Consider the following 14,371-nt stretch of genomic DNA (forward strand, 5'->3'; position numbering starts at 1 on the left):
TTTTTTTGAGATGGGGTCTCACTATGTTGCTGAGGCTGGAGTGCAATGGTGCGATCTCGGCACACTGCAACCTCCATCTCCTGGGTTCAAGCAATTCTCCTGCCTCAGCCTCCTGAGTAGCTGGGATTACATGCTCCTACCACCATGCCAGGATAATTTTTGTATTTTTAGTAGAGACAAGCTTTCACCATGTTGGCTAGGCTGGTCTCGAACTCCTGATCTCAGGTGATCCACCCGCCTTGGCCTCCCAAAGTGCTGGGATTACAGGCGTGAGCCACTGCGCCCAGCCTTCTTTTTTTCTTTTTTTGAAACGGAGTTTCACTGTTATTGCCCAGGCTGGAGTGCAGTAGTTCAATATTGACTCACTGCAACCTCCGCCTCCTGGGTTCAAGCGATTCTCCTGCCTCAGCCTCTTGAGTAGCTGGGATTACATGGTGGCATGTGCCACCATGCCTGGGTAATTTTGTATTTTTAGTAGAGATGGGGTTTCACCATGTTGGTCAGGCTGGTCTCAAACTCCTGACCTCAGGTGATACACCCGTCTCAGCCTCCCAAAGTGCTGGGATTACAGGTGTGAGCCACTGTGCCTGGCCAAAGACCTCATTTTAACTTGAATTTCTCCGTAAAGACTCTATTCCCAAGTAAGGTCACATTCTGAGATACTGAAGGCTTATTAAGGACTTTAACTTATGAATTTTTGGAGGTACCCAATTCAACCCATAACACTACCTAAGTTTGCACAGCTAGGAAGTAGTGTAACTGGGATTTGATCCCGAGTCTGGAATGCCAGGGTCCATGGTATCACTCTACTAAGTGGTGCAGAGTTTGGTGTGTGTGTGTGTGTGTGTGTGTGTCCTGGTGGTTGCTATCTGATGCTATTATTTCCCACTAGCAGGTGGGCATCTAGAGCCTGCTTGCATGAAGGAGTTGGCCCCTATTCACCCTGGCTTGCTGGTGCGCTGGAAGCTTTCATGCTTCTTCTGTCATGGCATGGGCACCCAGAACCATCCCCCAGGGCTGTGGTGGTCAATGCTGCCCAGCCAACACTGATAGGAGTGCCTAGAGGGGGAAATGGGGGGCCAGGGAGCTGCTGACTCCCACCTCCCCCCACCACTAGCCCCCATCATCTCCAATGCTGCAGCCTGATTTCAAAGGCTTAGCCTATTCAGGTGGGAAGCTGGAGCCATTTTGGAGGTGGGTAGGGGCAGTCACGAGGCCTTCCTGCATCAATCAACTGGGGCAGCTAAGACCAGGCGGGCCTGTGCTGACCTTTGTCCATAGCCTGAACCTCTCCTTGTGCCACACAGGAGGCAGGGGGGCTGGACCTCACCTTTCTTGCTCCTCTGAGCTTAGCTGGAGGCCTATAAAAGAGCTCTGGCTAAGGAGGGAGACAAAACACCTAGTTTGATGGGGAGACACAGCCTCAGTTCTAAGAGGAGCACAGGCTTGGGAGGGAAGGCCTCTGCCTTCAGGAAGTTTTCAGTCTGAAAAGTCCCAGACTCTCTAAGCCTCACTTTGCTCATCCAGGAAGTGGGGATGACAGTGTAGTCAGCTGTGAGGGTTCCAGAAGTTATGGTGTGGAAGGACCAGGGACCAGGATCAACATGGATATCTTAAACCATGCCTAGCCACAGCATTCAGGGGGATGGTGATGATGATGATGATTATTATTATTATGGGTAATATTTACTGGGCACTTACTAGACCTCAAGTCAAATGCTAAGTGCATGCTTTACCCAATTAACTCAGTTAATCCTTTTTTTTTTTTTTCCTGAGATGGAGTCTAACTCTGTTGCCCAGGCTGGCGTGCAGTGGTGTGAGCTCGACTCACGGTGACCTCCCCCATCAAGTGATTCTCAAGTGGTTCAAGTGATTCTCCCCGCTCAACCTCCAGAGTAGCTGGGACTACAGACATGCGCCACCACACCTGGCTAATTTTTTTTTTTTTTTTTTTAGACAAAGTCTCGGTTTGTTGCCCAGACTGGAGTGCAGTGGTGCAATCTCGGCTCACTGCAAACCCACCTCCCGGGTTCAAACGATTCTCCTGCCTCAGCCTCCCAAGTAACTGGGACTGCAGACATGTGCCACCATGCCTGGTTAATTTTTGTATTTTTAGTAGAGATGGGGTTTTGCCATGTTGGCCAGGCTGGTCTCTAACTCCTGACCTCAAGTGATCCTCCCACCTTGGCCTCCCAAAGTGCTGGGATTACAGCTGTGAGCCACCGTGCCTGGCGTAAGTTTTGTATTTTTAGTAGAGATGGGGTTTCACCATGTTGGTCAGGCTGGTCTCAAACTCCTGAGCTCAGGTGATCTGTTCTCCTTGGCCTCCCAAAGTGCTGGGATTACAGGCATGAGGCACTGTGCCTGGCCTTAATTGTTCTAAGAATTCTGGGAGGCAACTTTCATTATCATTGCCATTTAAAAAAAATATGGAATGCTTTATGAATTTGCGTGTCATCCTTGCACGGGGTCATGCTAATCTTCTCTGTGTCATTCCAATTTTAGTGTATGTGCTATTGAAGCAAGCATTATCATTGTCATTTTATAAATGAAGAAACAGCCAGGCATGGTGGCTCACCCCTGTAATCTCAACACTTTGGGAGGCTGAGGCAGGTGGATAACTTGAGCTCAGGAGTTCAAGACCAGCCTGAACAACATGGTTGATATGATTTGGCTGTGTCCCCACCCAAATCTCAACTTGAATTGTATCTCCCATAATTTCCATGTATTGTGGGAAGGATCCAGGGGGAGGTAATTGAATCATGGGGGCTGGTCTTTCCCGTGCTATTTTTGTGATAGTGAATAAGTATCATGAGATCTGATGGATTTATCAGGGGTTTCTGTTTTTGCTTCTTCCTCATCTTTCTCTTGCTGCTACCATGTAAGAAGTGCCTTTCACCTCTCACCATGATTCTGAGGCCTCCCCAGCCATGTGGAACTATAAGTTCAATTAAACCTTTTTTTATTCCCAGTTTCGGGTATGTCTTTATCAACAGTATGAAAACGGACTAATACAGTAAATTGGTACCAGGAGTGGGGTGCTGCTGAAAAGATACCCAAAAAAGTGGAAGCAACTTTGGAACTGGGTAACAGGCAGAGGTTGGAACAGTTTGGAGGGCTCAGAAGAAGACAGGAAAATGAGGGAATGTTTGGAACTTCCTAGAAACTTGTCAAATGGCTTTGCCCAAAATGCTGATAATGATATGGACAATAAGGTCCAGGTTGAGGTGGTCTCAGATGGAGATGAGGAACTTGTTGGGAACTGGAGTAAAGGTGACTCTTGTTATTTATTTAATTAATTTTTTTTTTGAGACAGAGTCTTGCTCTGTCACCCAGGCTAGAGTGCAATGGCACAATCTGGGCTTACTGCAACCTCCGCCTTCCAGGTTCAAGCGATTCTCCTGCCTCAGTCTCCCAAGTAGCTGGGATTATAGGTGCCTGCCATCATGCCCAGCTAATTTTTGTATTTTTAGTAGAGATGGAGTTTTGCCCTGTTGGCCAGGCTGGTCTCGAAATCCTGATCTCAGGTGATCTGCCTGCCTTGGCCTCCCAAAGTGCTGGGATTACAGGCGTGAGCTACCACACCTGACTTTTTTTTTTTTTGAGGTGGAGTCTCGCTCTGTCACCCAGGCTGGAGTGCAGTGGTGCAGTCTTGGCTCACTGCAAGCTCTGCCTCCTGGGTTCATGCCATTCTGCGTCAGCCTCCCGAGTAGCTGGGACTATAGGCGCCCGCCACCACGTTTGGCTAATTTTTTGTATTTTCAGTAGAGACAGGGTTTCATCGTGTTAGCCAGGATGGTCTTGATCTCCTGACCTCGTGATCCACCCACCTCAGCTTCCCAGAGTGCTGGGATTACAGGTGTGAGCCACAGCTCACAGACTTTTTTTTTTTTTTTTTTGAGACAGAGTCTCGCTCTGTCACCAGGCTAGAGTGCAGTGGCACAATCTCGGCTCACTGCAACCTCTCTCTGCCTCCTGGGTTCAAGCGATTCCCCTGCCTCAGCCTTCCGAGTAGCTAGGATTATAGGCACATGCCATCACGCCCAGCTAATTTTTGTATTTTTAGTAGAGACAGGGTTTTACCATGTTGGCCAGGATGGTCTCAATCTCCTCACCTTGTGATCTACCCACCTTGGCCTCCCAAAGTGCTGGGATTGCAGGCTTGAGTCACTGCACCTGGCCTCTTGTTATGTTTTAGCAAAGAGACTGGTGACATTTTGCCTCTGCCCTAGAGATTTATGGAACTTTGAACTTGAGAAAGATGATTTAGGGTATTTGGTGGAAGACATTTCTAAGCAGCAAAGCATTCAAGAGGTGATTTGGGTGCTGTTAAAGGCATTCAGTTTTATAAGGGAAGCAGAGCATAAAAGTTTGGAAAATTTGCAGCCTGACTATGCGATAGAAAAGAAAAACCCATTTTCTGGGGAGAAATTCAGGCTGGCTGCAGAAATTTGCATAAGTAGTAAGGAGCCTAATGTTAATCCCCAAGACCATCGGGAAAACGTCTCCAGGCCATGTCAGAGACCTTCATGGCAGCCTCTCCCATCACAGGCCCGGAGGCCTAGGAGGAAAAAGTGGTTTCATGGGCCAGAGGCAGGGTCTCCATACTGTGTGCAGCCTAGGGATTTGATGCCCTGTGTTCCAGCTGCTCCAGCCATGGCTGAAAGGGGCCAATATACAGCATGGACTTTGGCTTCAGAGGGTGGAAGCCCCAAGCCTTGGCAGCTTCCATGTGATGTTGAGCTTGCAGGTGCACAGAAGTCAAGAACTGAGGTTTTGGAACCTCCACCTAGATTTCAGAAGATGTATGGAAACTCCTGGATGCCCAGGCAAAAGTTTGCTGCAGGGGCAGGGCTGTCATGGAGGACCTCTGCTAGGGCAGTGTGGAAGGGAAATGTGGGGTCGGAGCCCCCACACAGCTGGGGGACTGCCTAGTGGAGTTGTGAGAAGATGGCCACTGTCCTCCAGACCCCAGAATGGTAGATCCACCAACAGCTTGCACCATGCACCTGGAAAAGCTGCAGACACTCAACGCCAGCCCGTGAAAGCAGCCAGGAGGGAGGCTGTACCCTGCAAAATGACAGGGGTAGAGCTGCCCAAGACCATGGGAACCTACCTCTTGCATCAGCGTGACCTGGATGTGAGACCTGGAGTCAAAGGAGATCATTTTGGAGCTTTAAAATTTGACTGCCCCACTGGATTTTGAACTTGCATGGGGCCTGTAGCCCCTTTGTTTTGGCCAATTTCTCCCATTTAGAATGGCTGTATTTACCCAATACCTGTATCCCCATTGTATCTAGGAAGTAACTACCTTGCTTTTGTTTTGTTTTGTTTTGTTTTTTGAGACGGAGTCTCACTTTGTTGCCCAGACTGGAGTGCAGTGGCATGATCTTGGCTCACTGCAACGTCTACCTCCCAGGTTCAAGTGATTCTCCTGCCTCAGCCTCCTGAGTAACTGGGACTGCAGGCGTGTGCCACCACACTCCACTGATTTTTTATTTTTAGTAGAGATGGGATTTCACCATATTGGCCAGACTGGTCTCGAACTCCTGACCTCAGGTGATCCACCCACCTTGGCCTCCCAAGATGCTGGGATTACAAGCGTGAGCCACCGCACCTGGCTTTTTTTTTCTTTTTTTAAGACAGAGTCTCACTCTGTCGCTCAGGCTGGAGTGTAGTGGTGTGATTTCAGCTCACTGCAGCCTCCACCTCCCAGGTTCAAGTGATTCTCCTGCCTCAGCCTCCTGAGTAGCTGGGACTACAGGCGCATGCCACCACGCCCAGTTAATTTTGTATTTTTAGTAGAGGCGGGGTTTCACCGTGTTGGCCAGGCTGGTCTCAAATTCCTGACTTCAAATGACCCACCTACCCCGGCCTCCCAAAGTGCTGTGATTACAGGTGTGAGCCACTGCACCCGGCCACTTGTTTTTGATTTTACAGGCTCATAGGTGGAAGGGACTTGCCTTGTCTCAGATAAGACTTTGGACTGTGGACTTTTGGGTTAATGGTGAAATGAGTTAAGACTTTGGGGGAGTGTTGGGAAGGCATGATTGGTTTTGAAATGTGAGGACATGAGATTTGGGGGAGCCAGGGTCGGAATCATATGGTTTGGCTGTGTCCCCACCCAAATCTCAACTTGAATTGTATCTCCCATAATTCCCACTTGTTGTGGGAGGGACCCAGGGGGAGGTAATTAAATCATGGGGTCCGGTCTTTCTGTGCTATTCTTGTGATAGTGAATAAGTCTCATAAGATCTAATGGGTTTATCAGGGGTCTCCACTTTTGCTTATTCCTCATTTTTCTCTTGCCAGCATCATGTAAGAAGTGCTTTTCGCCTCCCGCCATGATTCTGAGGTCTCCCCAGCCATGTGGAACTGTAAGTCCAATTAAACCTGTTTTTGTTCCCAGTTTTGGGTATGTCTTTTTTGTTTGTTTGTTTTTTTGAGACGGAGTCTCTCTCTGTCACCTAGGCTGGAATGCAGTGGTGCAATCTTGGCTCACTGCAAGCCCCACTTTCTGGGTTCATGTCATTCTCCTGCCTCAGCCTCCCGAGTAGCTGGGACTACAGGTGCCTGCCACCATGCCCAGCTTATTTTTTGTATTTTTAGTAGAGACGGGGTTTCGCCATGTTAGCCAGGATGGTCTCAATCTCCTGACCTCGTGATCCACCTGCCGCGGCCTCCCAAAGTGCTGGGATTACAGGCGTGAGTCACCGTGCCCGGGCAGTTTCGGGTATGTCTTTATCAGCCATGTGAAAATGGACTAATACAATGGGGAAACCTTGTCTCTACAAAAAATACCAAAATTAGCCAGGCGTGGTGGTACACGCCTGTAGTCCCAGCTACTAGGGAGGCTGAGGTGAGAGGATCGCTGGAGCTCAGGAGGTGAAGGCTTCAGTGAGCTGTGAGTGTGCCACCACTCCAGGCTGGGTGATGACATGAGGCCCTGTCTCAAAAATAAATAAGTATATGAAGAAACAGATCCACTGAGATGGACTTGCCCAGTGTCACACAGCTGGAGAGTGAGAGAGTGGAGGTTTGACCCTGCTCTGAAGATTTCACTGGCTGGGTGCAGTGGCTCACGCCTGTAATCTTAGCACTTTGGGAGGCCAAAGCAGAAGGGTAGTTTGAGCCTAGGAGTTCAAGACCAGCCTGGGAGACCCTGTCTTTACAAAAATTACAAAAATTAGCTGGGCATGGTAGCAGTCACCTGTAGTCCCAGCTACTTGTGAGGCTGAGGCTGGAGGAGCTCTTGAGTCTGGGAGGTCCAGGCTGCAGTGAGCTGTGATTGTGCCACTGCCCTCCAGCCAGGGTGATAGTGACACCTTGTCTCTAAAGAAAAAAAAAGGTTTCACAGTAGGCCCTGCAGTTGTGTGAAGACAGGGATCTGAGGGTGGGGGCCTAGGAGTAAGGACTACAATGGCTGGTAATGGCCCTAGTTCTGGGGTCCCCACCCTTTGAGCCTATACCCAGTCCTCAGAGGTGTAGGCCAAGGAGTGTTCTTTGTCAAGGTGAACCAGGCCCCTGTCTCTGGATGTATTTTTTATTTTATTTTATTTTTTTTGAGATGGAGTCTTGTTCTGTTGCCCAGGCTGGAGTGCAGTGGTGAGATCTTGGCTCACTGCAGCCTCTGCCTCCCGGGTTCAAGCAGTTCTCTGCCTCAGCCTCCCGAGTAGCTGGGATTACAGGCTCCCGTCATCACTCCTGGCTAATTTTTTGTATTTTTAGTAGAGACAGGATTTCACCATCTTGGCCAGGCCGGTCTTGAACGCCTGATCTCGCGATCCACCTGCCTCAGCCTCCCAAAGTGCTGGGATTACAGGCGTGAGCCACCGCGCCTGGCCTTTTTTTTTTTTTTTTCTGACAGAGTTTCACTCTTGTCACCCAGGCTGGAGTGCAATGGTGCGGTCTCAGCTCACTGCGACCTCTGCCTCCCAGGTTCAAGCAATTCTCCTGCCTCAGTCTCCTGAGTAGCTGAGATTACAGGCGCCTGCCACCACGCCTGGCTAATTTTTGTATTTTTAGTGGAGATGGGGTTTCATCATGTTGGCCATGCTTTTCTCGAACTCCTGGCCTCAGGTGATCCATTTACCTCCTTCCAAAGTGCTGGGATTACAGGCGTGAGCCACTGCGCTCAGCCTGCCTCTGGATTTTTGAAGTTGGTCCTTACAGCTCCCTGTGAGGTGAGAACTATTCCTGTTTTATAGATGAAGATACTGAGACCCGGAGTCGGAGTCAGTCCCCTAAGCAAGTCAGCAGGGCAGTGCGAGTCTCAAACTCAGGGCTCCAGACTCCATGTTGATATTCTTTCTGCTAGAGACAGGTGTCTTCAGGTAATTTGAGAACAGAAGTCCTTTTTGCTTCCCTTCCCCAACCCTGGGTTGCCACAAACGTGAGACTAAGGACAGGTTAGGGGAGGATGCAGATCCTAAAAACCAACTCCCAATAGCAACACCAGTGTTAATTTAACAGCGGACGTGTATTGACAGCTCACTTTGTGCTGGGCATGGTGCTTCTGTGTGCATGTGTGTGCAGCCTCAGAATCCTCCTCAACACAGTGCTTCAGACAGCCACTGTCAGCCAATGGGAAAAGACACAGGCCTGAAGTTCAGATCAGCCCATGGTAGTGAGCACCAGGCATGAGCCAGGCACTGGGGAGAACAAGGCCAGCATCTAGGAGGCAGATGTGAGACAATGGCGATAATGTAGGGGAACAGCTAGACTGTGGGGACACAGACATGGGGCCCCTGATGTCAAACTGAAGGGTTTGACAAGAAAGGTTTCTAGGAGGAAGTGATATTTCAGCTGAACTCCTCTTAGGGGTTCCCCAAACCAGACTATGCCCCATCCTACCTCAAACCATCCATCCTCCAAGATGATGAGAGTTAGGGGTTCAAGAGGATTGAGCCAGGCAAAGAAGATAGGGTGGGAAGGAAGAGTTCCCAGTTCTAGGCTGGGAGAATAGCACCCCAGAGGCCTGAAGCAGGAAGGAGCCCAGCCTATCTGTGGAAGATGCTAAATGAGGCAGAGGGTGGAGTATAAGGGGGCAGAGAGAAGGGCAGGTGAGGGCATTCATTTAGGGCACTGCAGACCAGGAGAAGAGGTCTGGGCTCAACGTAGTGGCATGGGGGTCCACTGAGATAACTTCCCATCCCCCATCTCACATGTTACTTTCCTATCTCTAAGACCCTCTCACATCAGCCAGATTCACCCAATACTTCTTGGGAGTAGGTGGAGCAGAGGTCACCATGGTCATTTTACGGATGAAGAAACTGAGTCTCAGAGGTTACAGTGCTGGTCTGCTTTGCCTGGCTGGTAAGAGGGGCAGTGGGCCTGGGTTCTGAGCCAAAGTTCTGGACCGTTTGCAGGACCATCAGTGTGGATTCTGAAGGACGGATGGTATGGAGTAGGGTAGGGCACAGTCTGGTTTGGGGAACCCCTAAGGGTGCAGAGGGAGGGTGAGGATCCCTGCCAAAGCTCCAGGCTGGAGGGGACTGTGTCCTCCTCCCTCCTGCAGTCCATCTCCAGTGGCCGGCTGGGGTGAGTCAGCCTGGATGAAGTCACCTACTTCCATGCAGACTGTGCCCCCTGACCTGGGAGGCGCCTGTCAGGGGCACCAGCCGAGACTGAGGACAGGCTGGGCAGCACTCCAGGTCGCTGTGTGGCAGCTGATTTAGGGGGCTGGAAATGTCCAGAGCCATCAGAAGCAGCTGGGCGTCTGGGGCCTTGAGGCCCGTAAGTCATGCTGCTGCCTGCCGTTCCCTGCATTGCTGTGAAGCCTCACTGGGGACTGGGCTCATCAAAATCAGTTTATGCCAAAGGAAATTAATTTTTGCCTCTCTGAGATGGGGTGTGGGGAAGGGAGGTCAGCTCCAGAGGCAGGCCTGTAACAGCACTGCAGGGAGGGGTTGGATACTACAGTGTGCCCACGATGGCACTGATCGAAGAGCCTCGGGGCTAGAGGGCCTGCCCATTCTACAGAGCGGGTGACTGAGGTTTCAAAGGAGCCTCCTAGTCTTTGGGACCAGAACCCAGATTTTGTTCTTTATTAATCTGTCTTTATTCATTTCTGTCCTCCTTCACTCCTTCTCTTCCTTCTTTCCTTCTCTATCTCCATGAGTATTTACTGAACACCTGCTATGTGCCAGGCACTGTCCTGTGTGGTAAGGACACAGAGATGCACAAGACAGACCAAGTCCTGCTCTCATGGAGCATGCAGTCTGGTTGGGTAAGACAGACTGGTCATAGCTAAATAAGAAAGTATCAGACAGGGAGGAGTGCTAGGTGAGCATTAAATTAAGAGTGATGTGATGCAAGGCACAGTGGCTCACACCTGTAATCCCAGCACTTCGGGAGGCTGAGGCGGGTGGATCACCTGAAGTCAGAAGTTCGAGACCAGCCTGGTGAAACCTTGTCTCCACTAAAAATACAAAAATTAGATGGGCGTGGTGGTGGGTGCCTGTAGTCCCAGCTACTCAGGAGGCTGAGGCAGGAAAATCACTTGAACCTGGGAGCTGGAAGTTGCAGTGAGCTGAGATCGCACCATTGCACTGCAGCCTGGGTGACAGAATGAGACTCTGTCTCAAAAAATAAATAATAAAAATAAAAGCAAAAATTAGCTGGGTGTGGTGACGCACCTGTAGGCCCACCTATTCGGGAGGCTGAGGTAGGAGGATCGCTTGAGCCCAGGAAGTTGAGGCTGCAGTGAGCCATGATTGTGCCAGTGCACTCAAGCCTGGGTGACAGAGCAAGACCCTGTCTCAAAAAAAAAAAAAAAAAGATAAAACAGGAGATGTCAAAGAAACCTTCAATGAGGCAGCTGGCCCAGACCCAGGATCTCCTTCCACTCTTCTTGAGTCCCAGGCTTCTTTGTGGTGAAGGTGAGCAGCTGGGTCAGCGTTTCCCAGCCCAGCTTTGCTTGTGTCCCTGTCTGTCAGGAGCCCTCAGCGGCTCCCCATTGCTCAGTAACAACAGTTCTCAGTTCTTGAGTGATTACCTTAGTCTGGGCATAGAGCCTTTTTGTGAATCCCTACAACAACCCTACCAGGCAGATACCATTATTATTTCCATTTTACAAATGAGGAAACTGAGGCTTGGAGAGAAGAGATTTTTGCCAAGGTACCTCAGCTGGTTGGTGACAAAGCCAGGATTCAGATTTGCTGAGCCATTAGTTGCCACTGCTGATAGAATGAAGTCCACTGCCTTCCCTGGAGTCGCAGCCTTGCTCTTATCTGCTCAGGACCCACTTTCCCACCATCCTGTGCTCCACAGACTGAACAAACAGCCGCTTCCATCTCCCTAAACGCTACACAGGTTCCCACCTGAGAACCTTTCTTTGCCTGTGCTGTTCCCTCCATCTAGAGTCCCCTCACCTCCTCACATAAGCAAGGGGGTGCCCTTTATCTCTTATGCCCCCACAATTCTATTTGTGAGGCTCTATGGCCCCTTATCACACACATTTTGTGTGCCCAGGGATTGGAGGTGTGACAGACTGGTATTTAGGTCTAAGTCTTTTTTGTTTGTTTGTTTTTTTGAGATAGAGTTTTGTTCTTGTCACCCAGGCTGGAGTGCAGTGGGGTAATCTCGGCTCCCTGCAACCTCCGCCTCCTGGGTTCAAGCGATTATCCCACCTCAGCCTCCCGAGTAGCTGGGATTACAGGTGCGCACTACTACGCCTGAGTAATTTTTGTATTTTTAGTAGAGACGGGTTTCATCATGTTGGTCAGGCTGGTCTCAAACTCCTGACCTCGTGATCCGTCTGCCTGGGCCTCCTAAAGTGCTGGGATTAAAGGCGTGAGCCACCGTGCCTAGCCTTTTTTTGGAGATGGAGTTTCGCCCTTGTTGCCCAGGCTGGAGCACAGTGGCGTGATCTCAGCTCACTGCAACCTCTGCCTCCCGGGTTCAAGCGATTCTCTTGTCTCAGCCTCCTGAGTAGCTGGGATTACAGGTGCGTGCCACCACACCCAGCTAATTTTTTGTATTTTTAGTATAGACAGGGTTTCACCATGTTGGCCAGGCTGGTCTCGAACTCCTGACTTCAGGTGATCCAGCCACCTTGGCCTCCCAAAGTGCTGGGATTATAGTGTGAGCCACTGCCCTTTTGTTTTGTTTTTTTAAGAGACAAGGTCTCACCCTGTTGCCAGGGTGGAGTGCAGTGGCAGGATCTTGGCTCACTGCAACCTCAATCTCCCACGCTCAAGTGATCCTCCCACCTCAGCCTTCTGAGTAGTGGGGACTACTGGTGCGTGCCACCATGCTCAGCTAATTTTTTTTTTTTTTTTTTTTTTTGAGACAGCGTCTCACTCTGTCGCCCAGGCTGGAGTGCAGTGGCGCAATCTTGGTCCACTGCAAGCTCTGCCTCCTGGGTTCACGCCATTCTCCTGCCTCAGCCTCCCCAGTAGCTGGGACTACAGGCGCTGGCCACCATGCCAGCTAAGTTTTTTGTATTTTTAGTAGAGACGGGGTTTCACCGTGTTAGCCAGGATGCTCTTGAACTCCTGACCTTGTGATCCATCCGCCTCGGCCTCCCAAAGTGCTGGGATTACAGGTGTGGGTCACTGTGCCTGGCCTAATTTTTTTTTTTTTTTTGAGATGGAGTCTTGCTCTGTCGCCCAGGTTGGAGTGCATGGCGCGATCTGGGCTCACTGCAATCCCTGACTTCCGGGTTCACGCCATTCTCCTGCCTCAGCCTCCCAAGTAGCTGGGACTACAGGTGCCTGCAAGCAAGCTCGGCTAATTTTTTGTATTTTTAGTAGAGATGGGGTTTCACCGTGTTAGCCAGGATGGTCTTGATCTCGTGACCTCGTGATCCACCCACCTCGGCCTCCCAAAGTGTTGAGATTACAGGCGTGAGCCACCGCGCCCGGCTAATTTTTATATTTTTTGTAGAGACAGAACCTCCGTATTTTGCCCAGGCTGGTCTCAAACTCCCAGGCTCAAGTGATCCTTTCGCCTTGGCCTCCCAAAATCCTGGGATTACAGGCATGAGCCACTGTGCCTGGCCTGGGGCCTGGATTTAAATCTTATTTGTATTACATATTGGCTCTGTGATCTTGGGAGGGCAACAAACTTTATAAGCCTCAGAGTTTTTGTTTGTTTGTTTGTTTTTTATTAATAAAATGGGGCTGTAGTGGGGAGCAAATAGATGATGAATTTAAAATGCTCAGCATAACTCAGGAGGCTGAGATGGCAGGATGGCTTGAGCCTAGGACTTCAAGGCTGCAGTGCATTGCCCTCCAGCCTGGGTGACAAAGCGAGTCTTTTAGGCTGGGTGTGGTGGTTCACGCCTGTAATCCCAACAATTTGGGAGCCCAGGAGTTCGAGACCAGCCTGGGCAACATAACGAGACCCTGACTCTAAAAAAATTAAAAAATTAGCCAGGCATAGTGGCATGTGTCTGTATTCCCAGCTACTCTGGAGGCTGAGGTGGGAGGATAACTTGAGCCAGGGAGGTCAAGGCTGCAGTGACACATGATTGTGCCACTACACTACAGCCTGGGTGACAAAGCAAGGCCCCATCTTATTTTTCTTTTGAGACAGAGTCTCGTTCTGTCGCCCAGGTTGGAGTGCAATGGCGTGATCTCAGCTCTCTACAACCTCCGCCCCACCATGTTCAAGCAATTCTCCTACCTCAGCCTCCTGAGTAGCTGGGATTACAGGCACGCACCACCACGCCCAGCTAGTTTTTGTATTTTTAGTAGAGATGGGTTTCACCATGTTGGTCAGGCTGGTCTTGAACTCCTGACCTCAGGTGATCCACCTGCCTTGGCCTCCCGAAGTGCTGGGGTTACAGGTGTGAGCCACTACGCCCGGCCGCAAGACCCCTTTTTTTTTTTTTTTTTTTTAGATGGAATCTCGCTCTGTCGCCCAGGCTGGAGTGCAATGGCGCGATCTCGGCTCACTGCAACCTCTGCCTCCTGGGTTCAAGCGATTCTCCTGCCTCAGCCTCCTGGGTAGCTGGGATTACAGGCACCCACTACTATGCCCCGCTAATTTTTGTATTTTTAGTAGAGACAGGGTTTCACCATGTTAGTCAGGCTGGTCTCAAACCCCTGACCTCAGGTGATCTGCCTGCCTCAGCCTCCCAAAGTGCTAGGATTACAGGCGTGAGCCACCACGCCCGGCCGACCCAATCTTTAAAGAAAAAAAATGAGCAAGAAGTTCACTGCTCCCTTGTAGGGTGGTCCTAAAGGATGGTGAAAGGTGTCCAACATAGTGGGTATCCAACCCGAGAGGGCAGATCTAAGGGTTCATCACATCTCTCTTCCCCACAGGACCAGTCCAGGGCTTTGTGGCTTGGAGCATATTTTTTTAGTTGAAGTTGAGGTTGATTTACATTTCCAAGGATGTGGCCTCATTCAGTCCAGGTAGC

At 50.2% G+C, this 14,371-nt stretch overlaps 1 non-coding gene across 1 annotated transcript; it reads right to left on the reverse strand.

The window, feature by feature from the left end:
* Positions 1-2,423: 2,423 nt before the first annotated feature.
* Positions 2,424-2,529, reverse strand: LOC112439890 (U6 spliceosomal RNA). Its single transcript, XR_003028120.1, has one exon. It is a non-coding gene; the product is annotated as a U6 spliceosomal RNA (small nuclear RNA).
* Positions 2,530-14,371: the final 11,842 nt, after the last annotated feature.

The sequence above is a fragment of the Pan paniscus genome, chromosome 4 (assembly GCF_029289425.2).
Source record: "Pan paniscus chromosome 4, NHGRI_mPanPan1-v2.0_pri, whole genome shotgun sequence".
In the NCBI taxonomy this organism is placed as follows: Eukaryota; Metazoa; Chordata; class Mammalia; order Primates; family Hominidae; genus Pan; species Pan paniscus.